Source organism: Crinia signifera, chromosome 8 (genome assembly GCF_055691185.1).
Source record: "Crinia signifera chromosome 8, ASM5569118v1, whole genome shotgun sequence".
NCBI lineage: Eukaryota > Metazoa > Chordata > Amphibia > Anura > Myobatrachidae > Crinia > Crinia signifera.
Genome location: NC_139224.1, coordinates 75,372,516 through 75,400,103, shown reverse-complemented (window position 1 = coordinate 75,400,103; position 27,588 = coordinate 75,372,516). Strand labels below are relative to the sequence as shown.

The following is a 27,588-nucleotide window of genomic DNA, read 5'->3' as shown; positions in this document are numbered from 1 at the left end:
TTTGCCAGTAATGGGAAAAAACCTACAGCACCTTGTGTTCCCATGTGGTCTCCCACCCAAGTACTAACCAGGCCCATCACTGCTTAGCTTCCAAGATCATACGAGATTGGGTGTATTCAATGTGGTATGGCTGTAGGTGAGATACAGGCACTTTTTTGCCCTCTTCTACTTCTATAACCAGGTAAGCTAATAAACAAGTTTCCTAACTGTATTGGCTTACTGAAAAAAATCATGTGTTGGTAATGTAAAAAGACCTATAGGACATAATATTAGCAGGTGGTCTCAAATTAAACTACTAAAGAGGCTCAACACTGTTTAGCTGCCAAAAGCAGTTGGAATTGGGCCGAAACAGTGTGGTAAGTCTTTAGGTGATGGCTATTGTGTCTGTTTGACCTCTCCCAAATGTCTGTATTGGCAATAAAAAGATAAACTTTCCAATTTAAATAGCTAGAGAATAAAAACAATTTGCCAGTAATGGGAAAAAAACCTACAGCACCTGGTGTTCCCATGTGGTCTCTCACCCAAGTACTAACCAGGCCCAACACTGCTTAGCGTCCAAGACCAGACGAGATTGGGCGTATCCAATGTGGTATGGCTGTAGGTGACATACAGGCACTTTTTTGCCCTCTTCTACTTCTATAACCAGGTAAGCTAATATAAAAGTTTCCTAACTGTATTTGCTTACTGAAAAAAATCATGTGTTGGTAATGTAAAAAGACCTACAGGACATAATATTAGCAGGTGGTCTCAAATTAAACTACTAAAGAGGCTCGACACTGTTTTGCTGCCAAAAGCAGTTGGAATTGGGCCGAAACAGTGTGGTAAGTCTTTAGGTGATGGCTATTGTGTCTGTTTGAGCTCTCCCAAATGTCTGTATAGGCAATAAAAAGATAAAGTTTCCAATTTAAATAGCTAGAGAATAAAAACAATTTGCCAGTAATGGGAAAAAAGCTACAGCACCTGGTGTTCCCATGTGGTCTCCCACCCAAGTACTAACCAGGCCCAACACTGCTTAGCTTCCAAGATCAGATGAGATTGGGTGTATTAAACGTGGTATGACTGTAGGTGAGATACAGGCACTTTTTTGTCCTCTTCTACTTCTATAACCAGGTAAGCTAATAAAAAAGTTTCCTAACTGTATTGGCTTACTAAAAAAAATCATGTGTTGGTAATGTAAATAGACCTACAGGACATGATATTAGCATGTGGTCTCAAATTAAACTACTAAAGAGGCTCAACACTGTTTAGCTGCCAAAAGCAGTTGGAATTGGGCCAAAACAGTGTGGTAAGTCTTTAGGTGATGGCTATTGTGTCTGTTTGACCTCTCCCAAATCTCTGTATTGGCAATAAAAAGAAAAAGTTTCCAATTTAAATAGCTAGAGAATAAAAACAATTTGCCAGTAATGGGAAAAAACCTACAGCACCTGGTGTTCCCATGTGGTCTCCCACCCAAGTACTAACCAGGCCCAACACTGCTTAGCTTCCAAGATCAGACGAGATTGGGCGTATCCAATGTGGTATGGCTGTAGGTGACACACAGGCACTTTTTTGCCCTCTTCTACTTCTATAACCAGGTAAGCTAATATAAAAGTTTCCTAACTGTATTTGCTTACTGAAAAAAATCATGTGTTGGTAATGTAAAAAGACCTACAGGACATAATATTAGCAGGTGGTCTCAAATTAAACTACTAAAGAGGCTCAACACTGTTTAGCTGCCAAAAGCAGTTGGAATTGGGACGAAACAGTGTGGTAAGTCTTTAGGTGATGGCTATTGTGTCTGTTTGACCTCTCCCAAATCTCTGTATTGGCAATAAAAAGAAAACGTTTCCAATTTAAATAGCTAGAGAATAAAAATAATTTGCCAGTAATGGGAAAAAACCTACAGCACCTGGTGTTCCCATGTGGTCTCCCACCCAAGAACTAACCAGGCCCAACACTGCTTAGCTTCCAAGATCAGACGAGATTGGGCGTATCCAATGTGGTATGGCTGTAGGTGAGATAGAGGCACTTTTTTGCCCTCTTATACTTCTATAACCAGGTAAGCTAATAAAAAAGTTTCCTAACTGTATTGGCTTACTGAAAAAAATCATGTGTTGGTAATGTAAAAATACCTAGAGGAAATGATATTAGCAGGTGGTCTCAAATTAAACTACTAAAGAGGCATAACACTGTTTAGCTGCCAAAAGCAGTTGGAATTGGTCCTAAACAGTGTGGTAAGTTTTTAGGTGATGGCTATTGTATCTTTTTGACCTTTTCCAAATGTCTGTACTGGCAATAAAGAGAAAAAAGTTTCCAATTTAAAAAACTAGAGAATAAAAACAATTTGCCAGTAATGGGAAAAACCTACAGCACCTGGTGTTCCCATGTGGTCTCCCACCAAAGTACTAACCAGGCCCAACACTGCTTAGCTTCCAAGATCAGACGAGATTGGGCGTATCCAATGTGGTATGGCTGTAGGTGAGATACAGGCACTTTATTGTCCTCTTCTACTTCTATAACCAGGTAAGCTAATAAAAAAGTTTCCTAACTGTATTGGCTTACTGAAAAAAATCATGTGTTGGTAATGTAAAAAGACCTACAGGACATGATATTAGCAGGTGGTCTCAAATTAAACTACTAAAGAGGCTCAACACTGTTTAGCTGCCAAAAGCAGTTGGAATTGGGCCTAAACAGTGTGGTAAGTTTTTAGGTGATGGCTATTGTGTCTGTTTGACCTCTCCCAAATGTCTGTATTGGCAATAAAAAGAAAAAGTTTCCAATTTAAATAGCTAGAGAATAAAAACAATTTGCCAGTAATGGGAAAAAACCTACAGCACCTGGTGTTCCCATGTGGTCTCCCACCCAAGTACTAACCAGGCCCAACACTGCTTAGCTTCCAAGATCAGATGAGATTGGGCACATTCAATGTGGTATGGCTGTAGGTGACATACAGGCACTTTTTTGCCCTCTTCTACTTCTATAACCAGGTAAGCTAATAAAAAAGTTTCCTAACTATATTGGCTTACTGAAAAAAATCATGTGTTGGTAATGTAAAAAGACCTACAAGACATAATATTAGCAGGTGGTCTCAAATTAAACTACTAAAGAGGCTCAACACTGTTTAGCTACCAAAAGCAGTTGGAATTGGGACGAAACAGTGTGGTAAGTGTTTAGGTGATGGCTATTGTGTCTGTTTGACCTCTCCCAAATAACTGTACTGGCAATAAAAAAAAAAGTTTCCAATTTAAATAGCTAGAGAATAAAAACAATTTGCCAGTAATGGGAAAAAACCTACAGCACCTGGTGTTCCCATGTGGTCTTCCACCCAAGTACTAACCAGGCCCAACACTGCTTAGCTTCCAAGATCAGACGAGATTGGGCGTATCCAATGTGGTATGGCTGTAGGTGAGATTGCACCACTTTTTTGCCCTCTTCTACTTCTATAACCAGGTAAGCTAATATAAAAGTTTCCTAACTGTATTTGCTTACTGAAAAAAATCATGTGTTGGTAATGTAAAAAGACCTACATGACATAATATTAGCAGGTGGTCTCAAATTAAACTACTAAAGAGGTTCGACACTGTTTAGCTGCCAAAAGCAGTTGGAATTGGGCCGAAACAGTGTGGTAAGTCTTTAGGTGATGGCTATTGTGTCTGTTTGACCTCTCCCAAATGTCTGTAATGGCAATAAAAAGAAAAAGTTTCCAATTTAAATAGCTAGAGAATAAAAAAAAATTGCCAGTAATGGGAAAAAACATACAGCACCTGGTGTTCCCATGTGGTCACCCACCCAAGTACTAACCAGGCCCAACACTGCTTAGCTTCCAAGACCAGACGAGATTGGGCGTATCCAATGTGATATGGCTGTAGGTGACATACAGGCACTTTTTTGCCCTCTTCTACTTCTATAACCAGGTAAGCTAATATAAAAGTTTCCTAACTGTATTTGCTTACTGAAAAAAATCATGTGTTGGTAATGTAAAAAGACCTACAGGACATAATATTAGCAGGTGGTCTCAAATTAAACTAATAAAGAGGCTCGACACTGTTTTGCTGCCAAAAGCAGTTGGAATTGGCCCGAAACAGTGTGGTAAGTCTTTAGGTGATGGCTATTGTGTCTGTTTGACCTCTCCCAAATGTCTGTATTGGCAATAAAAAGAAAAAGTTTCCAATTTAAATAGCTAGAGAATAAAAACAATTTGCCAGTAATGGGAAAAAACCTACAGCACCTGGTGTTCCCATGTGGTCTCCCACCCAAGTACTAACCAGGCCCAACACTGCTTAGCTTCCAAGATCAGATGAGATTGGGCACATTCAATGTGGTATGGCTGTAGGTGACATACAGGCACTTTTTTGCCCTCTTCTACTTCTATAACCAGGTAAGCTAATAAAAAAGTTTCCTAACTATATTGGCTTACTGAAAAAAATCATGTGTTGGTAATGTAAAAAGACCTACAAGACATAATATTAGCAGGTGGTCTCAAATTAAACTACTAAAGAGGCTCAACACTGTTTAGCTACCAAAAGCAGTTGGAATTGGGACGAAACAGTGTGGTAAGTGTTTAGGTGATGGCTATTGTGTCTGTTTGACCTCTCCCAAATAACTGTACTGGCAATAAAAAAAAAAGTTTCCAATTTAAATAGCTAGAGAATAAAAACAATTTGCCAGTAATGGGAAAAAACCTACAGCACCTGGTGTTCCCATGTGGTCTTCCACCCAAGTACTAACCAGGCCCAACACTGCTTAGCTTCCAAGATCAGACGAGATTGGGCGTATCCAATGTGGTATGGCTGTAGGTGAGATTGCACCACTTTTTTGCCCTCTTCTACTTCTATAACCAGGTAAGCTAATATAAAAGTTTCCTAACTGTATTTGCTTACTGAAAAAAATCATGTGTTGGTAATGTAAAAAGACCTACATGACATAATATTAGCAGGTGGTCTCAAATTAAACTACTAAAGAGGTTCGACACTGTTTAGCTGCCAAAAGCAGTTGGAATTGGGCCGAAACAGTGTGGTAAGTCTTTAGGTGATGGCTATTGTGTCTGTTTGACCTCTCCCAAATGTCTGTAATGGCAATAAAAAGAAAAAGTTTCCAATTTAAATAGCTAGAGAATAAAAAAAAATTGCCAGTAATGGGAAAAAACATACAGCACCTGGTGTTCCCATGTGGTCACCCACCCAAGTACTAAACAGGCCCATCACTGCTTAGCTTCCAAGATCAGACGATATTGGGCGTATCCAATGTGGTATGGCTGTAGGTGATATACAGGCACTTTTTTGCACTCTTCTACTTCTATATCCAGGTAAGCTAATAAAAAAGTTTCCTAACTGTTTTGGCTTACTAAAAAAAAACATAAGTGGTGATGTAAAAAGACCTACAGGATATGATATAAGCAGGTGGTTTCAAATTAAACTACTAAAGAGGCTCAACACTGTTTAGCTGCCAAAAGCAGTTGGAATTGGGCCTAAATAATGTGGTAAGTTTTTAGGTGATGTATATTGTATCTTTTTGACCTTTTCCAAATGTCTGTACTGGCAATAAAGAGAAAAAAGTTTCCAATTTAAAAAACTAGAGAATAAAAACAATTTGTCAGTAATGGGAAAAACCTACAGCACCTGGTGTTCCCAAGTGGTCTCCCACCCAAGTACTAACCAGGCCCAACACTGCTTAGCTTCCAAGAGCAGACGAGATTGTGCGTATCCAATGTGGTATGGCTGTAGGTGAGATATTGGCACTATTTTGCCATCTTCTACTTCTATAACCAGGTAAGCTAATGAAAAAGTTTCCTAACTGTATTGGCTTACTGAAAAAAATCATGTGTTAGTAATGTAAAAAGACCTAAAGGACATGATATTAGCAGGTGGTCTCAAATTAAACTACTAAAGAGGCTCAACACTGTTTAGCTGCCAAAAGCAGTTTGAATTGGGCCTAAACAGTGTGGTAAGTTTTTAGGTGATGGCTATTGTATCTTTTTGACCTTTTCCAAATGTCTGTACTGGCAATAAAGAGAAAAAAGTTTCCAATTTAAAAAACTAGAGAATAAAAACAATTTGCCAGTAATGGGAAATAACCTATAGCACCTGGTGTTCCCATGTGGTCTCCCACCCAAGTACTAACCAGGCCCAACACTGCGTAGCTTCCAAGACCAGACGAGATTGGGCGTATCCAATGTGATATGGCTGTAGGTGACATACAGGCACTTTTTTGCCCTCTTCTACTTCTATAACCAGGTAAGCTAATATAAAAGTTTCCTAACTGTATTTGCTTACTGAAAAAAATCATGTGTTGGTAATGTAAAAAGACCTACAGGACATAATATTAGCAGGTGGTCTCAAATTAAACTAATAAAGAGGCTCGACACTGTTTTGCTGCCAAAAGCAGTTGGAATTGGCCCGAAACAGTGTGGTAAGTCTTTAGGTGATGGCTATTGTGTCTGTTTGACCTCTCCCAAATGTCTGTATAGGCAATAAAAAGATAAAGTTTCCAATTTAAATAGCTAGAGAATAAAAACAATTTGCCAGTAATGGGAAAAAAGCTACAGCACCTGGTGTTCCCATGTGGTCTCCCACCCAAGTACTAACCAGGCCCAACACTGCTTAGCTTCCAAGATCAGATGAGATTGGGTGTATTAAACGTGGTATGACTGTAGGTGAGATACAGGCACTTTTTTGTCCTCTTCTACTTCTATAACCAGGTAAGCTAATAAAAAAGTTTCCTAACTGTATTGGCTTACTAAAAAAAATCATGTGTTGGTAATGTAAATAGACCTACAGGACATGATATTAGCATGTGGTCTCAAATTAAACTACTAAAGAGGCTCAACACTGTTTAGCTGCCAAAAGCAGTTGGAATTGGGCCAAAACAGTGTGGTAAGTCTTTAGGTGATGGCTATTGTGTCTGTTTGACCTCTCCCAAATCTCTGTATTGGCAATAAAAAGAAAAAGTTTCCAATTTAAATAGCTAGAGAATAAAAACAATTTGCCAGTAATGGGAAAAAACCTACAGCACCTGGTGTTCCCATGTGGTCTCCCACCCAAGTACTAACCAGGCCCAACACTGCTTAGCTTCCAAGATCAGACGAGATTGGGCGTATCCAATGTGGTATGGCTGTAGGTGACACACAGGCACTTTTTTGCCCTCTTCTACTTCTATAACCAGGTAAGCTAATAAAAAAGTTTCCTAACTATATTGGCTTACTGAAAAAAATCATGTGTTGGTAATGTAAAAAGACCTACAGGACATAATATTAGCAGGTGGTCTCAAATTAAACTACTAAAGAGGCTCAACACTGTTTAGCTGCCAAAAGCAGTTGGAATTGGGACGAAACAGTGTGGTAAGTCTTTAGGTGATGACTATTGTGTCTGTTTGACCTCTCCCAAATCTCTGTATTGGCAATAAAAAGAAAACGTTTCCAATTTAAATAGCTAGAGAATAAAAATAATTTGCCAGTAATGGGAAAAAACCTACAGCACCTGGTGTTCCCATGTGGTCTCCCACCCAAGAACTAACCAGGCCCAACACTGCTTAGCTTCCAAGATCAGACGAGATTGGGCGTATCCAATGTGGTATGGCTGTAGGTGAGATAGAGGCACTTTTTTGCCCTCTTATACTTCTATAACCAGGTAAGCTAATAAAAAAGTTTCCTAACTGTATTGGCTTACTGAAAAAAATCATGTGTTGGTAATGTAAAAAGACCTACAGGAAATGATATTAGCAGGTGGTCTCAAATTAAACTACTAAAGAGGCATAACACTGTTTAGCTGCCAAAAGCAGTTGGAATTGGTCCTAAACAGTGTGGTAAGTTTTTAGGTGATGGCTATTGTATCTTTTTGACCTTTTCCAAATGTCTGTACTGGCAATAAAGAGAAAAAAGTTTCCAATTTAAAAAACTAGAGAATAAAAACAATTTGCCAGTAATGGGAAAAACCTACAGCACCTGGTGTTCCCATGTGGTCTCCCACCAAAGTACTAACCAGGCCCAACACTGCTTAGCTTCTAAGATCAGACGAGATTGGGCGTATCCAATGTGGTATGGCTGTAGGTGAGATACAGGCACTTTATTGTCCTCTTCTACTTCTATAACCAGGTAAGCTAATAAAAAAGTTTCCTAACTGTATTGGCTTACTGAAAAAAATCATGTGTTGGTAATGTAAAAAGACCTACAGGACATAATATTAGCAGGTGGTCTCAAATTAAACTAATAAAGAGGCTCGACACTGTTTTGCTGCCAAAAGCAGTTGGAATTGGCCCGAAACAGTGTGGTAAGTCTTTAGGTGATGGCTATTGTGTCTGTTTGACCTCTCCCAAATGTCTGTATTGGCAATAAAAAGAAAAAGTTTCCAATTTAAATAGCTAGAGAATAAAAACAATTTGCCAGTAATGGGAAAAAACCTACAGCACCTGGTGTTCCCATGTGGTCTCCCACCCAAGTACTAACCAGGCCCAACACTGCTTAGCTTCCAAGATCAGATGAGATTGGGCACATTCAATGTGGTATGGCTGTAGGTGACATACAGGCACTTTTTTGCCCTCTTCTACTTCTATAACCAGGTAAGCTAATAAAAAAGTTTCCTAACTATATTGGCTTACTGAAAAAAATCATGTGTTGGTAATGTAAAAAGACCTACAAGACATAATATTAGCAGGTGGTCTCAAATTAAACTACTAAAGAGGCTCAACACTGTTTAGCTACCAAAAGCAGTTGGAATTGGGACGAAACAGTGTGGTAAGTGTTTAGGTGATGGCTATTGTGTCTGTTTGACCTCTCCCAAATAACTGTACTGGCAATAAAAAAAAAAGTTTCCAATTTAAATAGCTAGAGAATAAAAACAATTTGCCAGTAATGGGAAAAAACCTACAGCACCTGGTGTTCCCATGTGGTCTTCCACCCAAGTACTAACCAGGCCCAACACTGCTTAGCTTCCAAGATCAGACGAGATTGGGCGTATCCAATGTGGTATGGCTGTAGGTGAGATTGCACCACTTTTTTGCCCTCTTCTACTTCTATAACCAGGTAAGCTAATATAAAAGTTTCCTAACTGTATTTGCTTACTGAAAAAAATCATGTGTTGGTAATGTAAAAAGACCTACATGACATAATATTAGCAGGTGGTCTCAAATTAAACTACTAAAGAGGTTCGACACTGTTTAGCTGCCAAAAGCAGTTGGAATTGGGCCGAAACAGTGTGGTAAGTCTTTAGGTGATGGCTATTGTGTCTGTTTGACCTCTCCCAAATGTCTGTAATGGCAATAAAAAGAAAAAGTTTCCAATTTAAATAGCTAGAGAATAAAAAAAAATTGCCAGTAATGGGAAAAAACATACAGCACCTGGTGTTCCCATGTGGTCACCCACCCAAGTACTAAACAGGCCCATCACTGCTTAGCTTCCAAGATCAGACGATATTGGGCGTATCCAATGTGGTATGGCTGTAGGTGATATACAGGCACTTTTTTGCACTCTTCTACTTCTATATCCAGGTAAGCTAATAAAAAAGTTTCCTAACTGTTTTGGCTTACTAAAAAAAAACATAAGTGGTGATGTAAAAAGACCTACAGGATATGATATAAGCAGGTGGTTTCAAATTAAACTACTAAAGAGGCTCAACACTGTTTAGCTGCCAAAAGCAGTTGGAATTGGGCCTAAATAATGTGGTAAGTTTTTAGGTGATGTATATTGTATCTTTTTGACCTTTTCCAAATGTCTGTACTGGCAATAAAGAGAAAAAAGTTTCCAATTTAAAAAACTAGAGAATAAAAACAATTTGTCAGTAATGGGAAAAACCTACAGCACCTGGTGTTCCCAAGTGGTCTCCCACCCAAGTACTAACCAGGCCCAACACTGCTTAGCTTCCAAGAGCAGACGAGATTGTGCGTATCCAATGTGGTATGGCTGTAGGTGAGATATTGGCACTATTTTGCCATCTTCTACTTCTATAACCAGGTAAGCTAATGAAAAAGTTTCCTAACTGTATTGGCTTACTGAAAAAAATCATGTGTTAGTAATGTAAAAAGACCTAAAGGACATGATATTAGCAGGTGGTCTCAAATTAAACTACTAAAGAGGCTCAACACTGTTTAGCTGCCAATAGCAGTTTGAATTGGGCCTAAACAGTGTGGTAAGTTTTTAGGTGATGGCTATTGTATCTTTTTGACCTTTTCCAAATGTCTGTACTGGCAATAAAGAGAAAAAAGTTTCCAATTTAAAAAACTAGAGAATAAAAACAATTTGCCAGTAATGGGAAATAACCTATAGCACCTGGTGTTCCCATGTGGTCTCCCACCCAAGTACTAACCAGGCCCAACACTGCGTAGCTTCCAAGACCAGACGAGATTGGGCGTATCCAATGTGATATGGCTGTAGGTGACATACAGGCACTTTTTTGCCCTCTTCTACTTCTATAACCAGGTAAGCTAATATAAAAGTTTCCTAACTGTATTTGCTTACTGAAAAAAATCATGTGTTGGTAATGTAAAAAGACCTACAGGACATAATATTAGCAGGTGGTCTCAAATTAAACTAATAAAGAGGCTCGACACTGTTTTGCTGCCAAAAGCAGTTGGAATTGGCCCGAAACAGTGTGGTAAGTCTTTAGGTGATGGCTATTGTGTCTGTTTGACCTCTCCCAAATCTCTGTATTGGCAATAAAAAGAAAAAGTTTCCAATTTAAATAGCTAGAGAATAAAAACAATTTGCCAGTAATGGGAAAAAACCTACAGCACCTGGTGTTCCCATGTGGTCTCCCACCCAAGTACTAACCAGGCCCAACACTGCTTAGCTTCCAAGATCAGACGAGATTGGGCGTATCCAATGTGGTATGGCTGTAGGTGACACACAGGCACTTTTTTGCCCTCTTCTACTTCTATAACCAGGTAAGCTAATAAAAAAGTTTCCTAACTATATTGGCTTACTGAAAAAAATCATGTGTTGGTAATGTAAAAAGACCTACAGGACATAATATTAGCAGGTGGTCTCAAATTAAACTACTAAAGAGGCTCAACACTGTTTAGCTGCCAAAAGCAGTTGGAATTGGGACGAAACAGTGTGGTAAGTCTTTAGGTGATGACTATTGTGTCTGTTTGACCTCTCCCAAATCTCTGTATTGGCAATAAAAAGAAAACGTTTCCAATTTAAATAGCTAGAGAATAAAAATAATTTGCCAGTAATGGGAAAAAACCTACAGCACCTGGTGTTCCCATGTGGTCTCCCACCCAAGAACTAACCAGGCCCAACACTGCTTAGCTTCCAAGATCAGACGAGATTGGGCGTATCCAATGTGGTATGGCTGTAGGTGAGATAGAGGCACTTTTTTGCCCTCTTATACTTCTATAACCAGGTAAGCTAATAAAAAAGTTTCCTAACTGTATTGGCTTACTGAAAAAAATCATGTGTTGGTAATGTAAAAAGACCTACAGGAAATGATATTAGCAGGTGGTCTCAAATTAAACTACTAAAGAGGCATAACACTGTTTAGCTGCCAAAAGCAGTTGGAATTGGTCCTAAACAGTGTGGTAAGTTTTTAGGTGATGGCTATTGTATCTTTTTGACCTTTTCCAAATGTCTGTACTGGCAATAAAGAGAAAAAAGTTTCCAATTTAAAAAACTAGAGAATAAAAACAATTTGCCAGTAATGGGAAAAACCTACAGCACCTGGTGTTCCCATGTGGTCTCCCACCAAAGTACTAACCAGGCCCAACACTGCTTAGCTTCTAAGATCAGACGAGATTGGGCGTATCCAATGTGGTATGGCTGTAGGTGAGATACAGGCACTTTATTGTCCTCTTCTACTTCTATAACCAGGTAAGCTAATAAAAAAGTTTCCTAACTGTATTGGCTTACTGAAAAAAATCATGTGTTGGTAATGTAAAAAGACCTACAGGACATAATATTAGCAGGTGGTCTCAAATTAAACTAATAAAGAGGCTCGACACTGTTTTGCTGCCAAAAGCAGTTGGAATTGGCCCGAAACAGTGTGGTAAGTCTTTAGGTGATGGCTATTGTGTCTGTTTGACCTCTCCCAAATGTCTGTATTGGCAATAAAAAGAAAAAGTTTCCAATTTAAATAGCTAGAGAATAAAAACAATTTGCCAGTAATGGGAAAAAACCTACAGCACCTGGTGTTCCCATGTGGTCTCCCACCCAAGTACTAACCAGGCCCAACACTGCTTAGCTTCCACGATCAGATGAGATTGGGCACATTCAATGTGGTATGGCTGTAGGTGACATACAGGCACTTTTTTGCCCTCTTCTACTTCTATAACCAGGTAAGCTAATAAAAAAGTTTCCTAACTATATTGGCTTACTGAAAAAAATCATGTGTTGGTAATGTAAAAAGACCTACAAGACATAATATTAGCAGGTGGTCTCAAATTAAACTACTAAAGAGGCTCAACACTGTTTAGCTACCAAAAGCAGTTGGAATTGGGACGAAACAGTGTGGTAAGTGTTTAGGTGATGGCTATTGTGTCTGTTTGACCTCTCCCAAATAACTGTACTGGCAATAAAAAAAAAAGTTTCCAATTTAAATAGCTAGAGAATAAAAACAATTTGCCAGTAATGGGAAAAAACCTACAGCACCTGGTGTTCCCATGTGGTCTTCCACCCAAGTACTAACCAGGCCCAACACTGCTTAGCTTCCAAGATCAGACGAGATTGGGCGTATCCAATGTGGTATGGCTGTAGGTGAGATTGCACCACTTTTTTGCCCTCTTCTACTTCTATAACCAGGTAAGCTAATATAAAAGTTTCCTAACTGTATTTGCTTACTGAAAAAAATCATGTGTTGGTAATGTAAAAAGACCTACATGACATAATATTAGCAGGTGGTCTCAAATTAAACTACTAAAGAGGTTCGACACTGTTTAGCTGCCAAAAGCAGTTGGAATTGGGCCGAAACAGTGTGGTAAGTCTTTAGGTGATGGCTATTGTGTCTGTTTGACCTCTCCCAAATGTCTGTAATGGCAATAAAAAGAAAAAGTTTCCAATTTAAATAGCTAGAGAATAAAAAAAAATTGCCAGTAATGGGAAAAAACATACAGCACCTGGTGTTCCCATGTGGTCACCCACCCAAGTACTAAACAGGCCCATCACTGCTTAGCTTCCAAGATCAGACGATATTGGGCGTATCCAATGTGGTATGGCTGTAGGTGATATACAGGCACTTTTTTGCACTCTTCTACTTCTATATCCAGGTAAGCTAATAAAAAAGTTTCCTAACTGTTTTGGCTTACTAAAAAAAAACATAAGTGGTGATGTAAAAAGACCTACAGGATATGATATAAGCAGGTGGTTTCAAATTAAACTACTAAAGAGGCTCAACACTGTTTAGCTGCCAAAAGCAGTTGGAATTGGGCCTAAATAATGTGGTAAGTTTTTAGGTGATGTATATTGTATCTTTTTGACCTTTTCCAAATGTCTGTACTGGCAATAAAGAGAAAAAAGTTTCCAATTTAAAAAACTAGAGAATAAAAACAATTTGTCAGTAATGGGAAAAACCTACAGCACCTGGTGTTCCCAAGTGGTCTCCCACCCAAGTACTAACCAGGCCCAACACTGCTTAGCTTCCAAGAGCAGACGAGATTGTGCGTATCCAATGTGGTATGGCTGTAGGTGAGATATTGGCACTATTTTGCCATCTTCTACTTCTATAACCAGGTAAGCTAATGAAAAAGTTTCCTAACTGTATTGGCTTACTGAAAAAAATCATGTGTTAGTAATGTAAAAAGACCTAAAGGACATGATATTAGCAGGTGGTCTCAAATTAAACTACTAAAGAGGCTCAACACTGTTTAGCTGCCAAAAGCAGTTTGAATTGGGCCTAAACAGTGTGGTAAGTTTTTAGGTGATGGCTATTGTATCTTTTTGACCTTTTCCAAATGTCTGTACTGGCAATAAAGAGAAAAAAGTTTCCAATTTAAAAAACTAGAGAATAAAAACAATTTGCCAGTAATGGGAAATAACCTATAGCACCTGGTGTTCCCATGTGGTCTCCCACCCAAGTACTAACCAGGCCCAACACTGCGTAGCTTCCAAGACCAGACGAGATTGGGCGTATCCAATGTGATATGGCTGTAGGTGACATACAGGCACTTTTTTGCCCTCTTCTACTTCTATAACCAGGTAAGCTAATATAAAAGTTTCCTAACTGTATTTGCTTACTGAAAAAAATCATGTGTTGGTAATGTAAAAAGACCTACAGGACATAATATTAGCAGGTGGTCTCAAATTAAACTAATAAAGAGGCTCGACACTGTTTTGCTGCCAAAAGCAGTTGGAATTGGCCCGAAACAGTGTGGTAAGTCTTTAGGTGATGGCTATTGTGTCTGTTTGACCTCTCCCAAATGTCTGTATAGGCAATAAAAAGATAAAGTTTCCAATTTAAATAGCTAGAGAATAAAAACAATTTGCCAGTAATGGGAAAAAAGCTACAGCACCTGGTGTTCCCATGTGGTCTCCCACCCAAGTACTAACCAGGCCCAACACTGCTTAGCTTCCAAGATCAGATGAGATTGGGTGTATTAAACGTGGTATGACTGTAGGTGAGATACAGGCACTTTTTTGTCCTCTTCTACTTCTATAACCAGGTAAGCTAATAAAAAAGTTTCCTAACTGTATTGGCTTACTAAAAAAAATCATGTGTTGGTAATGTAAATAGACCTACAGGACATGATATTAGCATGTGGTCTCAAATTAAACTACTAAAGAGGCTCAACACTGTTTAGCTGCCAAAAGCAGTTGGAATTGGGCCAAAACAGTGTGGTAAGTCTTTAGGTGATGGCTATTGTGTCTGTTTGACCTCTCCCAAATCTCTGTATTGGCAATAAAAAGAAAAAGTTTCCAATTTAAATAGCTAGAGAATAAAAACAATTTGCCAGTAATGGGAAAAAACCTACAGCACCTGGTGTTCCCATGTGGTCTCCCACCCAAGTACTAACCAGGCCCAACACTGCTTAGCTTCCAAGATCAGACGAGATTGGGCGTATCCAATGTGGTATGGCTGTAGGTGACACACAGGCACTTTTTTGCCCTCTTCTACTTCTATAACCAGGTAAGCTAATAAAAAAGTTTCCTAACTATATTGGCTTACTGAAAAAAATCATGTGTTGGTAATGTAAAAAGACCTACAGGACATAATATTAGCAGGTGGTCTCAAATTAAACTACTAAAGAGGCTCAACACTGTTTAGCTGCCAAAAGCAGTTGGAATTGGGACGAAACAGTGTGGTAAGTCTTTAGGTGATGACTATTGTGTCTGTTTGACCTCTCCCAAATCTCTGTATTGGCAATAAAAAGAAAACGTTTCCAATTTAAATAGCTAGAGAATAAAAATAATTTGCCAGTAATGGGAAAAAACCTACAGCACCTGGTGTTCCCATGTGGTCTCCCACCCAAGAACTAACCAGGCCCAACACTGCTTAGCTTCCAAGATCAGACGAGATTGGGCGTATCCAATGTGGTATGGCTGTAGGTGAGATAGAGGCACTTTTTTGCCCTCTTATACTTCTATAACCAGGTAAGCTAATAAAAAAGTTTCCTAACTGTATTGGCTTACTGAAAAAAATCATGTGTTGGTAATGTAAAAAGACCTACAGGAAATGATATTAGCAGGTGGTCTCAAATTAAACTACTAAAGAGGCATAACACTGTTTAGCTGCCAAAAGCAGTTGGAATTGGTCCTAAACAGTGTGGTAAGTTTTTAGGTGATGGCTATTGTATCTTTTTGACCTTTTCCAAATGTCTGTACTGGCAATAAAGAGAAAAAAGTTTCCAATTTAAAAAACTAGAGAATAAAAACAATTTGCCAGTAATGGGAAAAACCTACAGCACCTGGTGTTCCCATGTGGTCTCCCACCAAAGTACTAACCAGGCCCAACACTGCTTAGCTTCTAAGATCAGACGAGATTGGGCGTATCCAATGTGGTATGGCTGTAGGTGAGATACAGGCACTTTATTGTCCTCTTCTACTTCTATAACCAGGTAAGCTAATAAAAAAGTTTCCTAACTGTATTGGCTTACTGAAAAAAATCATGTGTTGGTAATGTAAAAAGACCTACAGGACATGATATTAGCAGGTGGTCTCAAATTAAACTACTAAAGAGGCTCAACACTGTTTAGCTGCCAAAAGCAGTTGGAATTGGGCCTAAACAGTGTGGTAAGTTTTTAGGTGATGGCTATTGTGTCTGTTTGACCTCTTCCAAATGTCTGTACTGGCAATAAAAAAAAAGTTTCCAATTTAAATAGCTAGAGAATAAAAACAATTTGCCAGTAATGGGAAAAAACCTATAGCACCTGGTAATCCCATGTGGTCTCCCACCTAAGTACTAACCAGGCCCAACACTGCTTAGCTTCCAAGATCAGACGAGATTTAGCGTATCCAATGCGGTATGGCTGTAGGTGAGGTGCAGGTACTTTTTTGCCCTCTTCTACTTCTATAACCAGGAAGCTAATAAAAAAGTTTCCTAATTGTATTGGCTTACTGAAAAAAATCATGTGTTGGTAATGTAAAAAGACCTACAGGACATAATATTAGCAGGTGGTCTCAAATTAAACTACTAAAGAGGCTCAACACTGTTTAGCTGCCAAAAGCAGTTGGAATTGGGCCGAAACAGTGTGGTAAGTCTTTAGGTGATGGCTATTGTGTCTGTTTGACCTCTCCCAAATGTCTGTATTGGCAATAAAAAGAAAAAGTTTCCAATTTAAATAGCTAGAGAATAAAAACAATTTGCCAGTAATGGGAAAAAACCTACAGCACCTGGTGTTCCCATGTGGTCTCCCACCCAAGTACTAACCAGGCCCAACACTGCTTAGCTTCCAAGATCAGATGAGATTGGGCACATCCAATGTGGTATGGCTGTAGGTGACATACAGGCACTTTTTTGCCCTCTTCTACTTCTATAACCAGGTAAGCTAATAAAAAAGTTTCCTAACTATATTGGCTTACTGAAAAAAATCATGTGTTGGTAATGTAAAAAGACCTACAAGACATAATATTAGCAGGTGGTCTCAAATTAAACTACTAAAGAGGCTTAACACTGTTTAGCTACCAAAAGCAGTTGGAATTGGGACGAAACAGTGTGGTAAGTGTTTAGGTGATGGCTATTGTGTCTGTTTGACCTCTCCCAAATGTCTGTACTGGCAATAAAAAAAAAAGTTTCCAATTTAAATAGCTAGAGAATAAAAACAATTTGCCAGTAATGGGAAAAAACCTACAGCACCTGGTGTTCCCATGTGGTCTTCCACCCAAGTACTAACCAGGCCCATCACGGCTTAGCTTCCAAGATCAGTCGAGATTGGGCGTATCCAATGTGGTATGGCTGTAGGTGAGATACAGGCACTTTTTTGCCCTCTTCTACTTCTATAACCAGGTAAGCTAATAAAAAAGTTTCCTAACTGTATTGGCTTACTAAAAAAAAATCATGTGTTGGTAATGTAAAAAGACCTACAGGACATAATATTAGCAGGTGGTCTCAAATTAAACTACTAAAGAGGCTCAACACTGTTTAGCTGCCAAAAGCAGTTGGAATTGGGACGAAACAGTGTGGTAAGTCTTTAGGTGATGGCTATTGTGTCTTTTTGACCTCTCCCAAATGTCTGTATTGGCAATAAAAATAAAAAGATTCCAATTAAAATAGCAAGAGAATAAAAACAATTTGCCAGTAATGGGAAAAAACCTACAGCACCTGGTGTTCCCATGTGGTCTCCCAGCCAAGTACTAACCAGGCCCAACACTGCTTAGCTTCCAAGATCAGATGAGATTGGGCACATCCCATGTGGTATGGCTGTAGGTGAGATACAGGCACTTTTTTGCCATCTTCTACTTCTATAACCAGGTAAGCTAATAAAAAAGTTTCCTAACTGTATTGGCTTACTGAAAAAAATAATTTGTTGATAATGTATAAAGACCTACAGGACATGATATTAGCAGGTGGTCTCAAATTAAACTACTAAAGAGGCTCAACACTGTTTAGCTGCCAAAAGCAGTTGGAATTGGGACTAAACAGTGTGGTAAGTGTTTAGGTGATGGCTATTGTGTCTGTTTGACCTCTCCCAAATGTCTGTACTGGCAATAAAAAAAAAAGTTTCCAATTTAAATAGCTAGAGAATAAAAACAATTTGCCAGTAATGGGAAAAAACCTACAGCACCTGGTGTTCCCATGTGGTCTTCCACCCAAGTACTAACCAGGCCCATCACGGCTTAGCTTCCAAGATCAGTCGAGATTGGGCGTATCCAATGTGGTATGGCTGTAGGTGAGATACAGGCACTTTTTTGCCCTCTTCTACTTCTATAACCAGGTAAGCTAATAAAAAAGTTTCCTAACTGTATTGGCTTACTAAAAAAAAATCATGTGTTGGTAATGTAAAAAGACCTACAGGACATAATATTAGCAGGTGGTCTCAAATTAAACTACTAAAGAGGCTCAACACTGTTTAGCTGCCAAAAGCAGTTGGAATTGGGCCTAAACAGTGTGGTAAGTTTTTAGGTGATGGCTATTGTGTCTGTTTGACCTCTTCCAAATGTCTGTACTGGCAATAAAAAAAAAGTTTCCAATTTAAATAGCTAGAGAATAAAAACAATTTGCCAGTAATGGGAAAAAACCTATAGCACCTGGTAATCCCATGTGGTCTCCCACCTAAGTACTAACCAGGCCCAACACTGCTTAGCTTCCAAGATCAGACGAGATTTAGCGTATCCAATGCGGTATGGCTGTAGGTGAGGTGCAGGTACTTTTTTGCCCTCTTCTACTTCTATAACCAGGAAGCTAATAAAAAAGTTTCCTAATTGTATTGGCTTACTGAAAAAAATCATGTGTTGGTAATGTAAAAAGACCTACAGGACATAATATTAGCAGGTGGTCTCAAATTAAACTACTAAAGAGGCTCAACACTGTTTAGCTGCCAAAAGCAGTTGGAATTGGGCCGAAACAGTGTGGTAAGTCTTTAGGTGATGGCTATTGTGTCTGTTTGACCTCTCCCAAATGTCTGTATTGGCAATAAAAAGAAAAAGTTTCCAATTTAAATAGCTAGAGAATAAAAACAATTTGCCAGTAATGGGAAAAAACCTACAGCACCTGGTGTTCCCATGTGGTCTCCCACCCAAGTACTAACCAGGCCCAACACTGCTTAGCTTCCAAGATCAGATGAGATTGGGCACATCCAATGTGGTATGGCTGTAGGTGACATACAGGCACTTTTTTGCCCTCTTCTACTTCTATAACCAGGTAAGCTAATAAAAAAGTTTCCTAACTATATTGGCTTACTGAAAAAAATCATGTGTTGGTAATGTAAAAAGACCTACAAGACATAATATTAGCAGGTGGTCTCAAATTAAACTACTAAAGAGGCTCAACACTGTTTAGCTACCAAAAGCAGTTGGAATTGGGACGAAACAGTGTGGTAAGTGTTTAGGTGATGGCTATTGTGTCTGTTTGACCTCTCCCAAATGTCTGTACTGGCAATAAAAAAAAAAGTTTCCAATTTAAATAGCTAGAGAATAAAAACAATTTGCCAGTAATGGGAAAAAACCTACAGCACCTGGTGTTCCCATGTGGTCTTCCACCCAAGTACTAACCAGGCCCATCACGGCTTAGCTTCCAAGATCAGTCGAGATTGGGCGTATCCAATGTGGTATGGCTGTAGGTGAGATACAGGCACTTTTTTGCCCTCTTCTACTTCTATAACCAGGTAAGCTAATAAAAAAGTTTCCTAACTGTATTGGCTTACTAAAAAAAAATCATGTGTTGGTAATGTAAAAAGACCTACAGGACATAATATTAGCAGGTGGTCTCAAATTAAACTACTAAAGAGGCTCAACACTGTTTAGCTGCCAAAAGCAGTTGGAATTGGGACGAAACAGTGTGGTAAGTCTTTAGGTGATGGCTATTGTGTCTTTTTGACCTCTCCCAAATGTCTGTATTGGCAATAAAAATAAAAAGATTCCAATTAAAATAGCAAGAGAATAAAAACAATTTGCCAGTAATGGGAAAAAACCTACAGCACCTGGTGTTCCCATGTGGTCTCCCAGCCAAGTACTAACCAGGCCCAACACTGCTTAGCTTCCAAAATCATATGAGATTGGGCACATCCCATGTGGTATGGCTGTAGGTGAGATACAGGCACTTTTTTGCCATCTTCTACTTCTATAACCAGGTAAGCTAATAAAAAAGTTTCCTAACTGTATTGGCTTACTGAAAAAAATAATTTGTTGATAATGTATAAAGACCTACAGGACATGATATTAGCAGGTGGTCTCAAATTAAACTACTAAAGAGGCTCAACACTGTTTAGCTGCCAAAAGCAGTTGGAATTGGGACTAAACAGTGTGGTAAGTGTTTAGGTGATGGCTATTGTGTCTGTTTGACCTCTCCCAAATGTCTGTACTGGCAATAAAAAAAAAAGTTTCCAATTTAAATAGCTAGAGAATAAAAACAATTTGCCAGTAATGGGAAAAAACCTACAGCACCTTGTGTTCCCATGTGGTCTCCCACCCAAGTACTAACCAGGCCCATCACTGCTTAGCTTCAGGGATCATACGAGATTGGGCGTATCCAATGTGGTATGGCTGTAGGTGAGATACAGGCACTTTTTTGCCCTCTTCTACTTCTATAACCAGGTAAGCTAATAAACAAGTTTCCTAACTGTATTGGCTTACTGAAAAAAATCATGTGTTGGTAATGTAAAAAGACCTACAGGACATAATATTAGCAGGTGCTCTCAAATTAGACTACTAAAGAGGCTCAACACTGTTTAGCTGCCAAAAGCAGTTGGAATTGGGCCGAAACAGTGTGGTAAGTCTTTAGGTGATGGCTATTGTGTCTGTTTGACCTCTCCCAAATGTCTGTATTGGCAATAAAAAGATAAAGTTTCCAATTTAAATAGCTAGAGAATAAAAACAATTTGCCAGTAATGGGAAAAAAACCTACAGCACCTGGTGTTCCCATGTGGTCTCCCACCCAAGTACTAATCAGGCCCAACACTGCTTAGCGTCCAAGACCAGACGAGATTGGGCGTATCCAATGTGGTATGGCTGTAGGTGACATACAGGCACTTTTTTGCCCTCTTCTACTTCTATAACCAGGTAAGCTAATATAAAAGTTTCCTAACTGTATTTGCTTACTGAAAAAAATCATGTGTTGGTAATGTAAAAAGACCTACAGGACATAATATTAGCAGGTGGTCTCAAATTAAACTACTAAAGAGGCTCGACACTGTTTAGCTTCCAAAAGCAGTTGGAATTGGGCCGAAACAGTGTGGTATGTCTTTAGGTGATGGCTATTGTGTCTGTTTGACCTCTCCCAAATGTCTGTATAGGCAATAAAAAGATAAAGTTTCCAATTTAAATAGCTAGAGAATAAAAACAATTTGCCAGTAATGGGAAAAAAGCTACAGCACCTGGTGTTCCCATGTGGTCTCCCACCCAAGTACTATCCAGGCCCAACACTGCTTAGCTTCCAAGATCAGACGAGATTGGGCGTATCCAATGTGGTATGGCTGTAGGTGAGATAGATGCACTTTTTTGCCCTCTTATACTACTATAACCAGGTAAGCTAATAAAAAAGTTTCCTAACTGTATTGGCTTACTGAAAAAAATCATGTGTTGGTAATGTAAAAAGACCTACAGGAAATGATATTAGCAGGTGGTCTCAAATTAAACTACTAAAGAGGCTCAACACTGTTTAGCTGCCAAAAGCAGTTGGAATTGGGCCTAAACAGTGTGGTAAGTTTTTAGGTGATGGCTATTGTGTCTTTTTGACCTCTCCCAAATGTCTGTATTGGCAATAAAAATAAAAAGTTTCCAATTAAAATAGCAAGAGAATAACAACAATTTGCCAGTAATGGGAAAAAAACTACAGCACCTGGTGTTCCCATGTGGTCTCCCACCCAAGTACTAACCAGGCCCAACACTGCTTAGCTTCCAAGATCAGACGAGATTGGGCGTATCCAATGTGGTATGGCTGTAGGTGAGATTACACCACTTTTTTGCCCTCTTCTACTTCTATAACCAGGTAAGCTAATATAAAAGTTTCCTAACTGTATTTGCTTACTGAAAAAAATCATGTGTTGGTAATGTAAAAAGACCTACAGGACATAATATTAGCAGGTGGTCTCAAATTAAACTACTAAAGAGGCTCGACACTGTTTAGCTGCCAAAAGCAGTTGGAATTGGGCCGAAACAGTGTGATAAGTCTTTAGGTGATGGCTATTGTGTCTGTTTGACCTCTCCCAAATGTCTGTATTGGCAATAAAAAGAAAAAGTTTCCAATTTAAATAGCTAGAGAATAAAAAAAATTGACAGTAATGGGAAAAAACATACAGCACCTGGTGTTCCCATGTGGTCACCCACCCAAGTACTAAACAGGCCCATCACTGCTTAGCTTCCAAGATCAGATGAGATTGGGCATATCCAATTTGGTATGGCTGTAGGTGATATACAGGCACTTTTTTGCACTCTTCTACTTCTATATCTAGGTAAGCTAATAAAAAAGTTTCCTAACTGTTTTGGCTTACTGAAAAAAATCATGTGTTGGTAATGTAAAAAGACCTACAGGATATGATATAAGCAGGTGGTTTCAAATTAAACTACTAAAGAGGCTCAACACTGTTTAGCTGCCAAAAGCAGTTGGAATTGGGCCTAAACAGTTAAACAGTGTGGTAAGTTTTTAGGTGATGGCTATTGTGTCTTTTTGACCTCTCCCAAATGTCTGTATTGGCAATAAAAATAAAAAGTTTCCAATTAAAATAGCAAGAGAATAAAAACAATTTGCCAGTAATGGGAAAAAAACTACAGCACCTGGTGTTCCCATGTGGTCTCCCACCCAAGTACTAACCAGGCCGAACACTGCTTAGCTTCCAAGATCAGACGAGATTGGGCGTATCCAATGTGGTATGGCTGTAGGTGAGATTACACCACTTTTTTGCCCTCTTCTACTTCTATAACCAGGTAAGCTAATATAAAAGTTTCCTAACTGTTTTGGCTTACTGAAAAAAATCATGTGTTGGTAATGTAAAAAGACCTACAGGATATGATATAAGCAGGTGGTTTCAAATTAAACAACTAAAGAGGCTCAACACTGTTTAGCTGCCAAAAGCAGCTGGAATTGGGCCTAAACAGTGTGGTAAGTTTTTAGGTGATGGCTATTGTATCTTTTTGACCTTTTCCAAATGTCTGTACTGGCAATAAAGAGAAAAAAGTTTCCAATTTAAAAAACTAAAGAATAAAAACAATTTGCCAGTAATGGGAGCACCAGGTGTTCCCATGTGGTCTCCCACCCAAGTACTAACCAGGCCCAACACTGCTTAGCTTCCAAGAGCAGACGAGATTGTGCGTATCCAATGTGGTATGGCTGTAGGTGAGATAGTGGCACTTTTTTGCCCTCTTCTACTTCTATAGCCAGGTAAGCTAATAAAAAAGTTTCCTAACTGTATTGGCTTACTGAAAAAAATCATGTGTTGGTAATGTAAAAAGACCTACAGGACATAATATTAGCAGGTGGTCTCAAATTAAACTACTAAAGAGGCTCAACACTGTTTAGCTGCCAAAAGCAGTTGGAATTGGGACGAAATAGTGTGGTAAGTCTTTAGGTGATGGCTATTGTGTCTTTTTGACCTCTCCCAAATGTCTGTATTGGCAATAAAAATAAAAAGATTCCAATTAAAATAGCAAGAGAATAAAAACAATTTGCCAGTAATGGGAAAAAACCTACAGCACCTGGTGTTCCCATGTGGTCTCCCAGCCAAGTACTAACCAGGCCCAACACTGCTTAGCTTCCAAGATCAGATGAGATTGGGCACATCCCATGTGGTATGGCTGTAGGTGAGATACAGGCACTTTTTTGCCATCTTCTACTTCTATAACCAGGTAAGCTAATAAAAAAGTTTCCTAACTGTATTGGCTTACTGAAAAAAATCATTTGTTGATAATGTATAAAGACCTACAGGACATGATATTAGCAGGTGGTCTCAAATTAAACTACTAAAGAGGCTCAACACTGTTTAGCTGCCAAAAGCAGTTGGAATTGGGACTAAACAGTGTGGTAAGTGTTTAGGTGATGGCTATTGTGTCTGTTTGACCTCTCCCAAATGTCTGTACTGGCAATAAAAAAAAAAGTTTCCAATTTAAATAGCTAGAGAATAAAAACAATTTGCCAGTAATGGGAAAAAACCTACAGCACCTTGTGTTCCCATGTGGTCTCCCACCCAAGTACTAACCAGGCCCATCACTGCTTAGCTTCAGGGATCATACGAGATTGGGCGTATCCAATGTGGTATGGCTGTAGGTGAGATACAGGCACTTTTTTGCCCTCTTCTACTTCTATAACCAGGTAAGCTAATAAACAAGTTTCCTAACTGTATTGGCTTACTGAAAAAAATCATGTGTTGGTAATGTAAAAAGACCTACAGGACATAATATTAGCAGGTGCTCTCAAATTAGACTACTAAAGAGGCTCAACACTGTTTAGCTGCCAAAAGCAGTTGGAATTGGGCCGAAACAGTGTGGTAAGTCTTTAGGTGATGGCTATTGTGTCTGTTTGACCTCTCCCAAATGTCTGTATTGGCAATAAAAAGATAAAGTTTCCAATTTAAATAGCTAGAGAATCAAAACAATTTGCCAGTAATGGGAAAAAAACCTACAGCACCTGGTGTTCCCATGTGGTCTCCCACCCAAGTACTAATCAGGCCCAACACTGCTTAGCGTCCAAGACCAGACGAGATTGGGCGTATCCAATGTGGTATGGCTGTAGGTGACATACAGGCACTTTTTTGCCCTCTTCTACTTCTATAACCAGGTAAGCTAATATAAAAGTTTCCTAACTGTATTTGCTTACTGAAAAAAATCATGTGTTGGTAATGTAAAAAGACCTACAGGACATAATATTAGCAGGTGGTCTCAAATTAAACTACTAAAGAGGCTCGACACTGTTTAGCTTCCAAAAGCAGTTGGAATTGGGCCGAAACAGTGTGGTATGTCTTTAGGTGATGGCTATTGTGTCTGTTTGACCTCTCCCAAATGTCTGTATAGGCAATAAAAAGATAAAGTTTCCAATTTAAATAGCTAGAGAATAAAAACAATTTGCCAGTAATGGGAAAAAAGCTACAGCACCTGGTGTTCCCATGTGGTCTCCCACCCAAGTACTATCCAGGCCCAACACTGCTTAGCTTCCAAGATCAGACGAGATTGGGCGTATCCAATGTGGTATGGCTGTAGGTGAGATAGATGCACTTTTTTGCCCTCTTATACTACTATAACCAGGTAAGCTAATAAAAAAGTTTCCTAACTGTATTGGCTTACTGAAAAAAATCATGTGTTGGTAATGTAAAAAGACCTACAGGAAATGATATTAGCAGGTGGTCTCAAATTAAACTACTAAAGAGGCTCAACACTGTTTAGCTGCCAAAAGCAGTTGGAATTGGGCCTAAACAGTGTGGTAAGTTTTTAGGTGATGGCTATTGTGTCTTTTTGACCTCTCCCAAATGTCTGTATTGGCAATAAAAATAAAAAGTTTCCAATTAAAATAGCAAGAGAATAACAACAATTTGCCAGTAATGGGAAAAAAACTACAGCACCTGGTGTTCCCATGTGGTCTCCCACCCAAGTACTAACCAGGCCCAACACTGCTTAGCTTCCAAGATCAGACGAGATTGGGCGTATCCAATGTGGTATGGCTGTAGGTGAGATTACACCACTTTTTTGCCCTCTTCTACTTCTATAACCAGGTAAGCTAATATAAAAGTTTCCTAACTGTATTTGCTTACTGAAAAAAATCATGTGTTGGTAATGTAAAAAGACCTACAGGACATAATATTAGCAGGTGGTCTCAAATTAAACTACTAAAGAGGCTCGACACTGTTTAGCTGCCAAAAGCAGTTGGAATTGGGCCGAAACAGTGTGATAAGTCTTTAGGTGATGGCTATTGTGTCTGTTTGACCTCTCCCAAATGTCTGTATTGGCAATAAAAAGAAAAAGTTTCCAATTTAAATAGCTAGAGAATAAAAAAAATTGACAGTAATGGGAAAAAACATACAGCACCTGGTGTTCCCATGTGGTCACCCACCCAAGTACTAAACAGGCCCATCACTGCTTAGCTTCCAAGATCAGATGAGATTGGGCATATCCAATTTGGTATGGCTGTAGGTGATATACAGGCACTTTTTTGCACTCTTCTACTTCTATATCTAGGTAAGCTAATAAAAAAGTTTCCTAACTGTTTTGGCTTACTGAAAAAAATCATGTGTTGGTAATGTAAAAAGACCTACAGGATATGATATAAGCAGGTGGTTTCAAATTAAACTACTAAAGAGGCTCAACACTGTTTAGCTGCCAAAAGCAGTTGGAATTGGGCCTAAACAGTTAAACAGTGTGGTAAGTTTTTAGGTGATGGCTATTGTGTCTTTTTGACCTCTCCCAAATGTCTGTATTGGCAATAAAAATAAAAAGTTTCCAATTAAAATAGCAAGAGAATAAAAACAATTTGCCAGTAATGGGAAAAAAACTACAGCACCTGGTGTTCCCATGTGGTCTCCCACCCAAGTACTAACCAGGCCGAACACTGCTTAGCTTCCAAGATCAGACGAGATTGGGCGTATCCAATGTGGTATGGCTGTAGGTGAGATTACACCACTTTTTTGCCCTCTTCTACTTCTATAACCAGGTAAGCTAATATAAAAGTTTCCTAACTGTTTTGGCTTACTGAAAAAAATCATGTGTTGGTAATGTAAAAAGACCTACAGGATATGATATAAGCAGGTGGTTTCAAATTAAACAACTAAAGAGGCTCAACACTGTTTAGCTGCCAAAAGCAGCTGGAATTGGGCCTAAACAGTGTGGTAAGTTTTTAGGTGATGGCTATTGTATCTTTTTGACCTTTTCCAAATGTCTGTACTGGCAATAAAGAGAAAAAAGTTTCCAATTTAAAAAACTAAAGAATAAAAACAATTTGCCAGTAATGGGAGCACCAGGTGTTCCCATGTGGTCTCCCACCCAAGTACTAACCAGGCCCAACACTGCTTAGCTTCCAAGAGCAGACGAGATTGTGCGTATCCAATGTGGTATGGCTGTAGGTGAGATAGTGGCACTTTTTTGCCCTCTTCTACTTATATAACCTGGTAAGCTAATAAAAAAGTTTCCTAACTGTATTGGCTTATTGAAAAAAATCATGTGTTAGTAATGTAAAAAGACCTACAGGACATGATATTAGCAGGTGGTCTCAAATTAAACTACTAAAGAGGCTCAACACTGTTTAGCTGCCAAAAGCAGTTTGAATTGGGCCTAAACAGTGTGGTAAGTTTTTAGGTGATGGCTATTGTATCTTTTTGACCTTTTCCAAATGTCTGTACTGGCAATAAAGAGAAAAAAGTTTCCAATTTAAAAAACTAGAGAATAAAAACAATTTGCCAGTAATGGGAAAAACCTACAGCACCTGGTGTTCCCATGTGGTCTCCCACCCAAGTACTAACCAGGGCCAACACTGCTTAGCTTCCAAGATCAGACGAGATTGGGCGTATCCAATGTGGTATGGCTGTAGGTGAGATATAGGCACTTTTTTGTCCTCTTCTACTTCTATAGCCAGGTAAGCTAATAAAAAAGTTTCCTAACTGTATTGGCTTACTGAAAAA

The 27,588-nt window shown here is 39.0% G+C and overlaps 51 non-coding genes and 9 pseudogenes across 51 annotated transcripts; all 60 read right to left on the bottom strand.

Moving 5' to 3' along the window:
• Positions 1 to 19: 19 nt before the first annotated feature.
• LOC146033676 (5S ribosomal RNA) lies at positions 20 to 138 on the bottom strand. Its single transcript, XR_014459084.1, has one exon. It is a non-coding gene; the product is annotated as a 5S ribosomal RNA (ribosomal RNA).
• Positions 139 to 484: 346 nt separating this feature from the next.
• LOC146034778 (5S ribosomal RNA) lies at positions 485 to 603 on the bottom strand. Its single transcript, XR_014460181.1, has one exon. It is a non-coding gene; the product is annotated as a 5S ribosomal RNA (ribosomal RNA).
• A 345-nt stretch (positions 604 to 948) lies between these two features.
• On the bottom strand, positions 949 to 1,067 carry LOC146033005 (5S ribosomal RNA). Its single transcript, XR_014458416.1, has one exon. It is a non-coding gene; the product is annotated as a 5S ribosomal RNA (ribosomal RNA).
• Positions 1,068 to 1,412: 345 nt separating this feature from the next.
• LOC146030281 (5S ribosomal RNA) lies at positions 1,413 to 1,531 on the bottom strand. Its single transcript, XR_014455779.1, has one exon. It is a non-coding gene; the product is annotated as a 5S ribosomal RNA (ribosomal RNA).
• A 345-nt stretch (positions 1,532 to 1,876) lies between these two features.
• LOC146032093 (5S ribosomal RNA) lies at positions 1,877 to 1,995 on the bottom strand. Its single transcript, XR_014457538.1, has one exon. It is a non-coding gene; the product is annotated as a 5S ribosomal RNA (ribosomal RNA).
• A 345-nt stretch (positions 1,996 to 2,340) lies between these two features.
• On the bottom strand, positions 2,341 to 2,459 carry LOC146030485 (5S ribosomal RNA). Its single transcript, XR_014455978.1, has one exon. It is a non-coding gene; the product is annotated as a 5S ribosomal RNA (ribosomal RNA).
• Positions 2,460 to 2,804: 345 nt separating this feature from the next.
• On the bottom strand, positions 2,805 to 2,923 carry LOC146030300 (5S ribosomal RNA). The gene has a single exon (XR_014455797.1). It is a non-coding gene; the product is annotated as a 5S ribosomal RNA (ribosomal RNA).
• Positions 2,924 to 3,267: 344 nt separating this feature from the next.
• LOC146031373 (5S ribosomal RNA) lies at positions 3,268 to 3,386 on the bottom strand. Its single transcript, XR_014456841.1, has one exon. It is a non-coding gene; the product is annotated as a 5S ribosomal RNA (ribosomal RNA).
• Positions 3,387 to 3,731: 345 nt separating this feature from the next.
• LOC146033761 (5S ribosomal RNA) lies at positions 3,732 to 3,850 on the bottom strand. Its single transcript, XR_014459169.1, has one exon. It is a non-coding gene; the product is annotated as a 5S ribosomal RNA (ribosomal RNA).
• A 345-nt stretch (positions 3,851 to 4,195) lies between these two features.
• LOC146030299 (5S ribosomal RNA) lies at positions 4,196 to 4,314 on the bottom strand. The gene has a single exon (XR_014455796.1). It is a non-coding gene; the product is annotated as a 5S ribosomal RNA (ribosomal RNA).
• A 344-nt stretch (positions 4,315 to 4,658) lies between these two features.
• LOC146031372 (5S ribosomal RNA) lies at positions 4,659 to 4,777 on the bottom strand. The gene has a single exon (XR_014456839.1). It is a non-coding gene; the product is annotated as a 5S ribosomal RNA (ribosomal RNA).
• A 345-nt stretch (positions 4,778 to 5,122) lies between these two features.
• Positions 5,123 to 5,241, bottom strand: LOC146027573 (5S ribosomal RNA). Its single transcript, XR_014454969.1, has one exon. It is a non-coding gene; the product is annotated as a 5S ribosomal RNA (ribosomal RNA).
• Positions 5,242 to 5,585: 344 nt separating this feature from the next.
• On the bottom strand, positions 5,586 to 5,704 carry LOC146033857 (5S ribosomal RNA). Its single transcript, XR_014459266.1, has one exon. It is a non-coding gene; the product is annotated as a 5S ribosomal RNA (ribosomal RNA).
• Positions 5,705 to 6,050: 346 nt separating this feature from the next.
• LOC146027905 (5S ribosomal RNA) lies at positions 6,051 to 6,169 on the bottom strand (annotated as a pseudogene).
• Positions 6,170 to 6,514: 345 nt separating this feature from the next.
• LOC146033004 (5S ribosomal RNA) lies at positions 6,515 to 6,633 on the bottom strand. The gene has a single exon (XR_014458415.1). It is a non-coding gene; the product is annotated as a 5S ribosomal RNA (ribosomal RNA).
• A 345-nt stretch (positions 6,634 to 6,978) lies between these two features.
• On the bottom strand, positions 6,979 to 7,097 carry LOC146030278 (5S ribosomal RNA). The gene has a single exon (XR_014455777.1). It is a non-coding gene; the product is annotated as a 5S ribosomal RNA (ribosomal RNA).
• Positions 7,098 to 7,442: 345 nt separating this feature from the next.
• Positions 7,443 to 7,561, bottom strand: LOC146032092 (5S ribosomal RNA). The gene has a single exon (XR_014457537.1). It is a non-coding gene; the product is annotated as a 5S ribosomal RNA (ribosomal RNA).
• Positions 7,562 to 7,906: 345 nt separating this feature from the next.
• On the bottom strand, positions 7,907 to 8,025 carry LOC146032456 (5S ribosomal RNA). Its single transcript, XR_014457890.1, has one exon. It is a non-coding gene; the product is annotated as a 5S ribosomal RNA (ribosomal RNA).
• A 345-nt stretch (positions 8,026 to 8,370) lies between these two features.
• LOC146030298 (5S ribosomal RNA) lies at positions 8,371 to 8,489 on the bottom strand. The gene has a single exon (XR_014455795.1). It is a non-coding gene; the product is annotated as a 5S ribosomal RNA (ribosomal RNA).
• Positions 8,490 to 8,833: 344 nt separating this feature from the next.
• Positions 8,834 to 8,952, bottom strand: LOC146031371 (5S ribosomal RNA). The gene has a single exon (XR_014456838.1). It is a non-coding gene; the product is annotated as a 5S ribosomal RNA (ribosomal RNA).
• A 345-nt stretch (positions 8,953 to 9,297) lies between these two features.
• LOC146027572 (5S ribosomal RNA) lies at positions 9,298 to 9,416 on the bottom strand. Its single transcript, XR_014454968.1, has one exon. It is a non-coding gene; the product is annotated as a 5S ribosomal RNA (ribosomal RNA).
• Positions 9,417 to 9,760: 344 nt separating this feature from the next.
• Positions 9,761 to 9,879, bottom strand: LOC146033856 (5S ribosomal RNA). The gene has a single exon (XR_014459265.1). It is a non-coding gene; the product is annotated as a 5S ribosomal RNA (ribosomal RNA).
• Positions 9,880 to 10,225: 346 nt separating this feature from the next.
• Positions 10,226 to 10,344, bottom strand: LOC146027903 (5S ribosomal RNA; annotated as a pseudogene).
• Positions 10,345 to 10,689: 345 nt separating this feature from the next.
• Positions 10,690 to 10,808, bottom strand: LOC146030277 (5S ribosomal RNA). The gene has a single exon (XR_014455776.1). It is a non-coding gene; the product is annotated as a 5S ribosomal RNA (ribosomal RNA).
• A 345-nt stretch (positions 10,809 to 11,153) lies between these two features.
• On the bottom strand, positions 11,154 to 11,272 carry LOC146032090 (5S ribosomal RNA). The gene has a single exon (XR_014457536.1). It is a non-coding gene; the product is annotated as a 5S ribosomal RNA (ribosomal RNA).
• A 345-nt stretch (positions 11,273 to 11,617) lies between these two features.
• Positions 11,618 to 11,736, bottom strand: LOC146032455 (5S ribosomal RNA). The gene has a single exon (XR_014457889.1). It is a non-coding gene; the product is annotated as a 5S ribosomal RNA (ribosomal RNA).
• A 345-nt stretch (positions 11,737 to 12,081) lies between these two features.
• On the bottom strand, positions 12,082 to 12,200 carry LOC146032688 (5S ribosomal RNA). Its single transcript, XR_014458111.1, has one exon. It is a non-coding gene; the product is annotated as a 5S ribosomal RNA (ribosomal RNA).
• A 344-nt stretch (positions 12,201 to 12,544) lies between these two features.
• Positions 12,545 to 12,663, bottom strand: LOC146031370 (5S ribosomal RNA). The gene has a single exon (XR_014456837.1). It is a non-coding gene; the product is annotated as a 5S ribosomal RNA (ribosomal RNA).
• Positions 12,664 to 13,008: 345 nt separating this feature from the next.
• Positions 13,009 to 13,127, bottom strand: LOC146027571 (5S ribosomal RNA). Its single transcript, XR_014454967.1, has one exon. It is a non-coding gene; the product is annotated as a 5S ribosomal RNA (ribosomal RNA).
• Positions 13,128 to 13,471: 344 nt separating this feature from the next.
• Positions 13,472 to 13,590, bottom strand: LOC146033854 (5S ribosomal RNA). Its single transcript, XR_014459263.1, has one exon. It is a non-coding gene; the product is annotated as a 5S ribosomal RNA (ribosomal RNA).
• Positions 13,591 to 13,936: 346 nt separating this feature from the next.
• On the bottom strand, positions 13,937 to 14,055 carry LOC146027902 (5S ribosomal RNA; annotated as a pseudogene).
• Positions 14,056 to 14,400: 345 nt separating this feature from the next.
• Positions 14,401 to 14,519, bottom strand: LOC146033003 (5S ribosomal RNA). The gene has a single exon (XR_014458413.1). It is a non-coding gene; the product is annotated as a 5S ribosomal RNA (ribosomal RNA).
• A 345-nt stretch (positions 14,520 to 14,864) lies between these two features.
• Positions 14,865 to 14,983, bottom strand: LOC146030276 (5S ribosomal RNA). The gene has a single exon (XR_014455775.1). It is a non-coding gene; the product is annotated as a 5S ribosomal RNA (ribosomal RNA).
• Positions 14,984 to 15,328: 345 nt separating this feature from the next.
• Positions 15,329 to 15,447, bottom strand: LOC146032088 (5S ribosomal RNA). Its single transcript, XR_014457534.1, has one exon. It is a non-coding gene; the product is annotated as a 5S ribosomal RNA (ribosomal RNA).
• Positions 15,448 to 15,792: 345 nt separating this feature from the next.
• Positions 15,793 to 15,911, bottom strand: LOC146032454 (5S ribosomal RNA). The gene has a single exon (XR_014457888.1). It is a non-coding gene; the product is annotated as a 5S ribosomal RNA (ribosomal RNA).
• A 343-nt stretch (positions 15,912 to 16,254) lies between these two features.
• On the bottom strand, positions 16,255 to 16,373 carry LOC146028359 (5S ribosomal RNA; annotated as a pseudogene).
• Positions 16,374 to 16,717: 344 nt separating this feature from the next.
• On the bottom strand, positions 16,718 to 16,836 carry LOC146030310 (5S ribosomal RNA). Its single transcript, XR_014455809.1, has one exon. It is a non-coding gene; the product is annotated as a 5S ribosomal RNA (ribosomal RNA).
• Positions 16,837 to 17,180: 344 nt separating this feature from the next.
• On the bottom strand, positions 17,181 to 17,299 carry LOC146027399 (5S ribosomal RNA). The gene has a single exon (XR_014454802.1). It is a non-coding gene; the product is annotated as a 5S ribosomal RNA (ribosomal RNA).
• Positions 17,300 to 17,645: 346 nt separating this feature from the next.
• Positions 17,646 to 17,764, bottom strand: LOC146032466 (5S ribosomal RNA). The gene has a single exon (XR_014457899.1). It is a non-coding gene; the product is annotated as a 5S ribosomal RNA (ribosomal RNA).
• Positions 17,765 to 18,108: 344 nt separating this feature from the next.
• Positions 18,109 to 18,227, bottom strand: LOC146027398 (5S ribosomal RNA). The gene has a single exon (XR_014454801.1). It is a non-coding gene; the product is annotated as a 5S ribosomal RNA (ribosomal RNA).
• Positions 18,228 to 18,571: 344 nt separating this feature from the next.
• LOC146028357 (5S ribosomal RNA) lies at positions 18,572 to 18,690 on the bottom strand (annotated as a pseudogene).
• Positions 18,691 to 19,034: 344 nt separating this feature from the next.
• Positions 19,035 to 19,153, bottom strand: LOC146030308 (5S ribosomal RNA). Its single transcript, XR_014455807.1, has one exon. It is a non-coding gene; the product is annotated as a 5S ribosomal RNA (ribosomal RNA).
• A 344-nt stretch (positions 19,154 to 19,497) lies between these two features.
• Positions 19,498 to 19,616, bottom strand: LOC146027397 (5S ribosomal RNA). The gene has a single exon (XR_014454800.1). It is a non-coding gene; the product is annotated as a 5S ribosomal RNA (ribosomal RNA).
• A 346-nt stretch (positions 19,617 to 19,962) lies between these two features.
• Positions 19,963 to 20,081, bottom strand: LOC146034799 (5S ribosomal RNA). Its single transcript, XR_014460202.1, has one exon. It is a non-coding gene; the product is annotated as a 5S ribosomal RNA (ribosomal RNA).
• Positions 20,082 to 20,425: 344 nt separating this feature from the next.
• On the bottom strand, positions 20,426 to 20,544 carry LOC146029135 (5S ribosomal RNA; annotated as a pseudogene).
• Positions 20,545 to 20,890: 346 nt separating this feature from the next.
• LOC146033146 (5S ribosomal RNA) lies at positions 20,891 to 21,009 on the bottom strand. Its single transcript, XR_014458556.1, has one exon. It is a non-coding gene; the product is annotated as a 5S ribosomal RNA (ribosomal RNA).
• Positions 21,010 to 21,354: 345 nt separating this feature from the next.
• On the bottom strand, positions 21,355 to 21,473 carry LOC146032231 (5S ribosomal RNA). The gene has a single exon (XR_014457675.1). It is a non-coding gene; the product is annotated as a 5S ribosomal RNA (ribosomal RNA).
• A 345-nt stretch (positions 21,474 to 21,818) lies between these two features.
• Positions 21,819 to 21,937, bottom strand: LOC146031110 (5S ribosomal RNA). The gene has a single exon (XR_014456585.1). It is a non-coding gene; the product is annotated as a 5S ribosomal RNA (ribosomal RNA).
• Positions 21,938 to 22,281: 344 nt separating this feature from the next.
• Positions 22,282 to 22,400, bottom strand: LOC146035051 (5S ribosomal RNA). Its single transcript, XR_014460454.1, has one exon. It is a non-coding gene; the product is annotated as a 5S ribosomal RNA (ribosomal RNA).
• A 353-nt stretch (positions 22,401 to 22,753) lies between these two features.
• LOC146034052 (5S ribosomal RNA) lies at positions 22,754 to 22,872 on the bottom strand. The gene has a single exon (XR_014459458.1). It is a non-coding gene; the product is annotated as a 5S ribosomal RNA (ribosomal RNA).
• A 335-nt stretch (positions 22,873 to 23,207) lies between these two features.
• LOC146029566 (5S ribosomal RNA) lies at positions 23,208 to 23,326 on the bottom strand (annotated as a pseudogene).
• A 345-nt stretch (positions 23,327 to 23,671) lies between these two features.
• LOC146032464 (5S ribosomal RNA) lies at positions 23,672 to 23,790 on the bottom strand. The gene has a single exon (XR_014457897.1). It is a non-coding gene; the product is annotated as a 5S ribosomal RNA (ribosomal RNA).
• Positions 23,791 to 24,134: 344 nt separating this feature from the next.
• On the bottom strand, positions 24,135 to 24,253 carry LOC146029134 (5S ribosomal RNA; annotated as a pseudogene).
• Positions 24,254 to 24,599: 346 nt separating this feature from the next.
• On the bottom strand, positions 24,600 to 24,718 carry LOC146033145 (5S ribosomal RNA). Its single transcript, XR_014458555.1, has one exon. It is a non-coding gene; the product is annotated as a 5S ribosomal RNA (ribosomal RNA).
• A 345-nt stretch (positions 24,719 to 25,063) lies between these two features.
• LOC146032230 (5S ribosomal RNA) lies at positions 25,064 to 25,182 on the bottom strand. The gene has a single exon (XR_014457674.1). It is a non-coding gene; the product is annotated as a 5S ribosomal RNA (ribosomal RNA).
• A 345-nt stretch (positions 25,183 to 25,527) lies between these two features.
• Positions 25,528 to 25,646, bottom strand: LOC146031108 (5S ribosomal RNA). The gene has a single exon (XR_014456584.1). It is a non-coding gene; the product is annotated as a 5S ribosomal RNA (ribosomal RNA).
• Positions 25,647 to 25,990: 344 nt separating this feature from the next.
• LOC146035049 (5S ribosomal RNA) lies at positions 25,991 to 26,109 on the bottom strand. Its single transcript, XR_014460453.1, has one exon. It is a non-coding gene; the product is annotated as a 5S ribosomal RNA (ribosomal RNA).
• Positions 26,110 to 26,462: 353 nt separating this feature from the next.
• Positions 26,463 to 26,581, bottom strand: LOC146034051 (5S ribosomal RNA). Its single transcript, XR_014459457.1, has one exon. It is a non-coding gene; the product is annotated as a 5S ribosomal RNA (ribosomal RNA).
• A 335-nt stretch (positions 26,582 to 26,916) lies between these two features.
• LOC146029564 (5S ribosomal RNA) lies at positions 26,917 to 27,035 on the bottom strand (annotated as a pseudogene).
• Positions 27,036 to 27,380: 345 nt separating this feature from the next.
• LOC146032191 (5S ribosomal RNA) lies at positions 27,381 to 27,499 on the bottom strand. The gene has a single exon (XR_014457635.1). It is a non-coding gene; the product is annotated as a 5S ribosomal RNA (ribosomal RNA).
• Between the last annotated feature and the right edge of the window lie 89 nt (positions 27,500 to 27,588).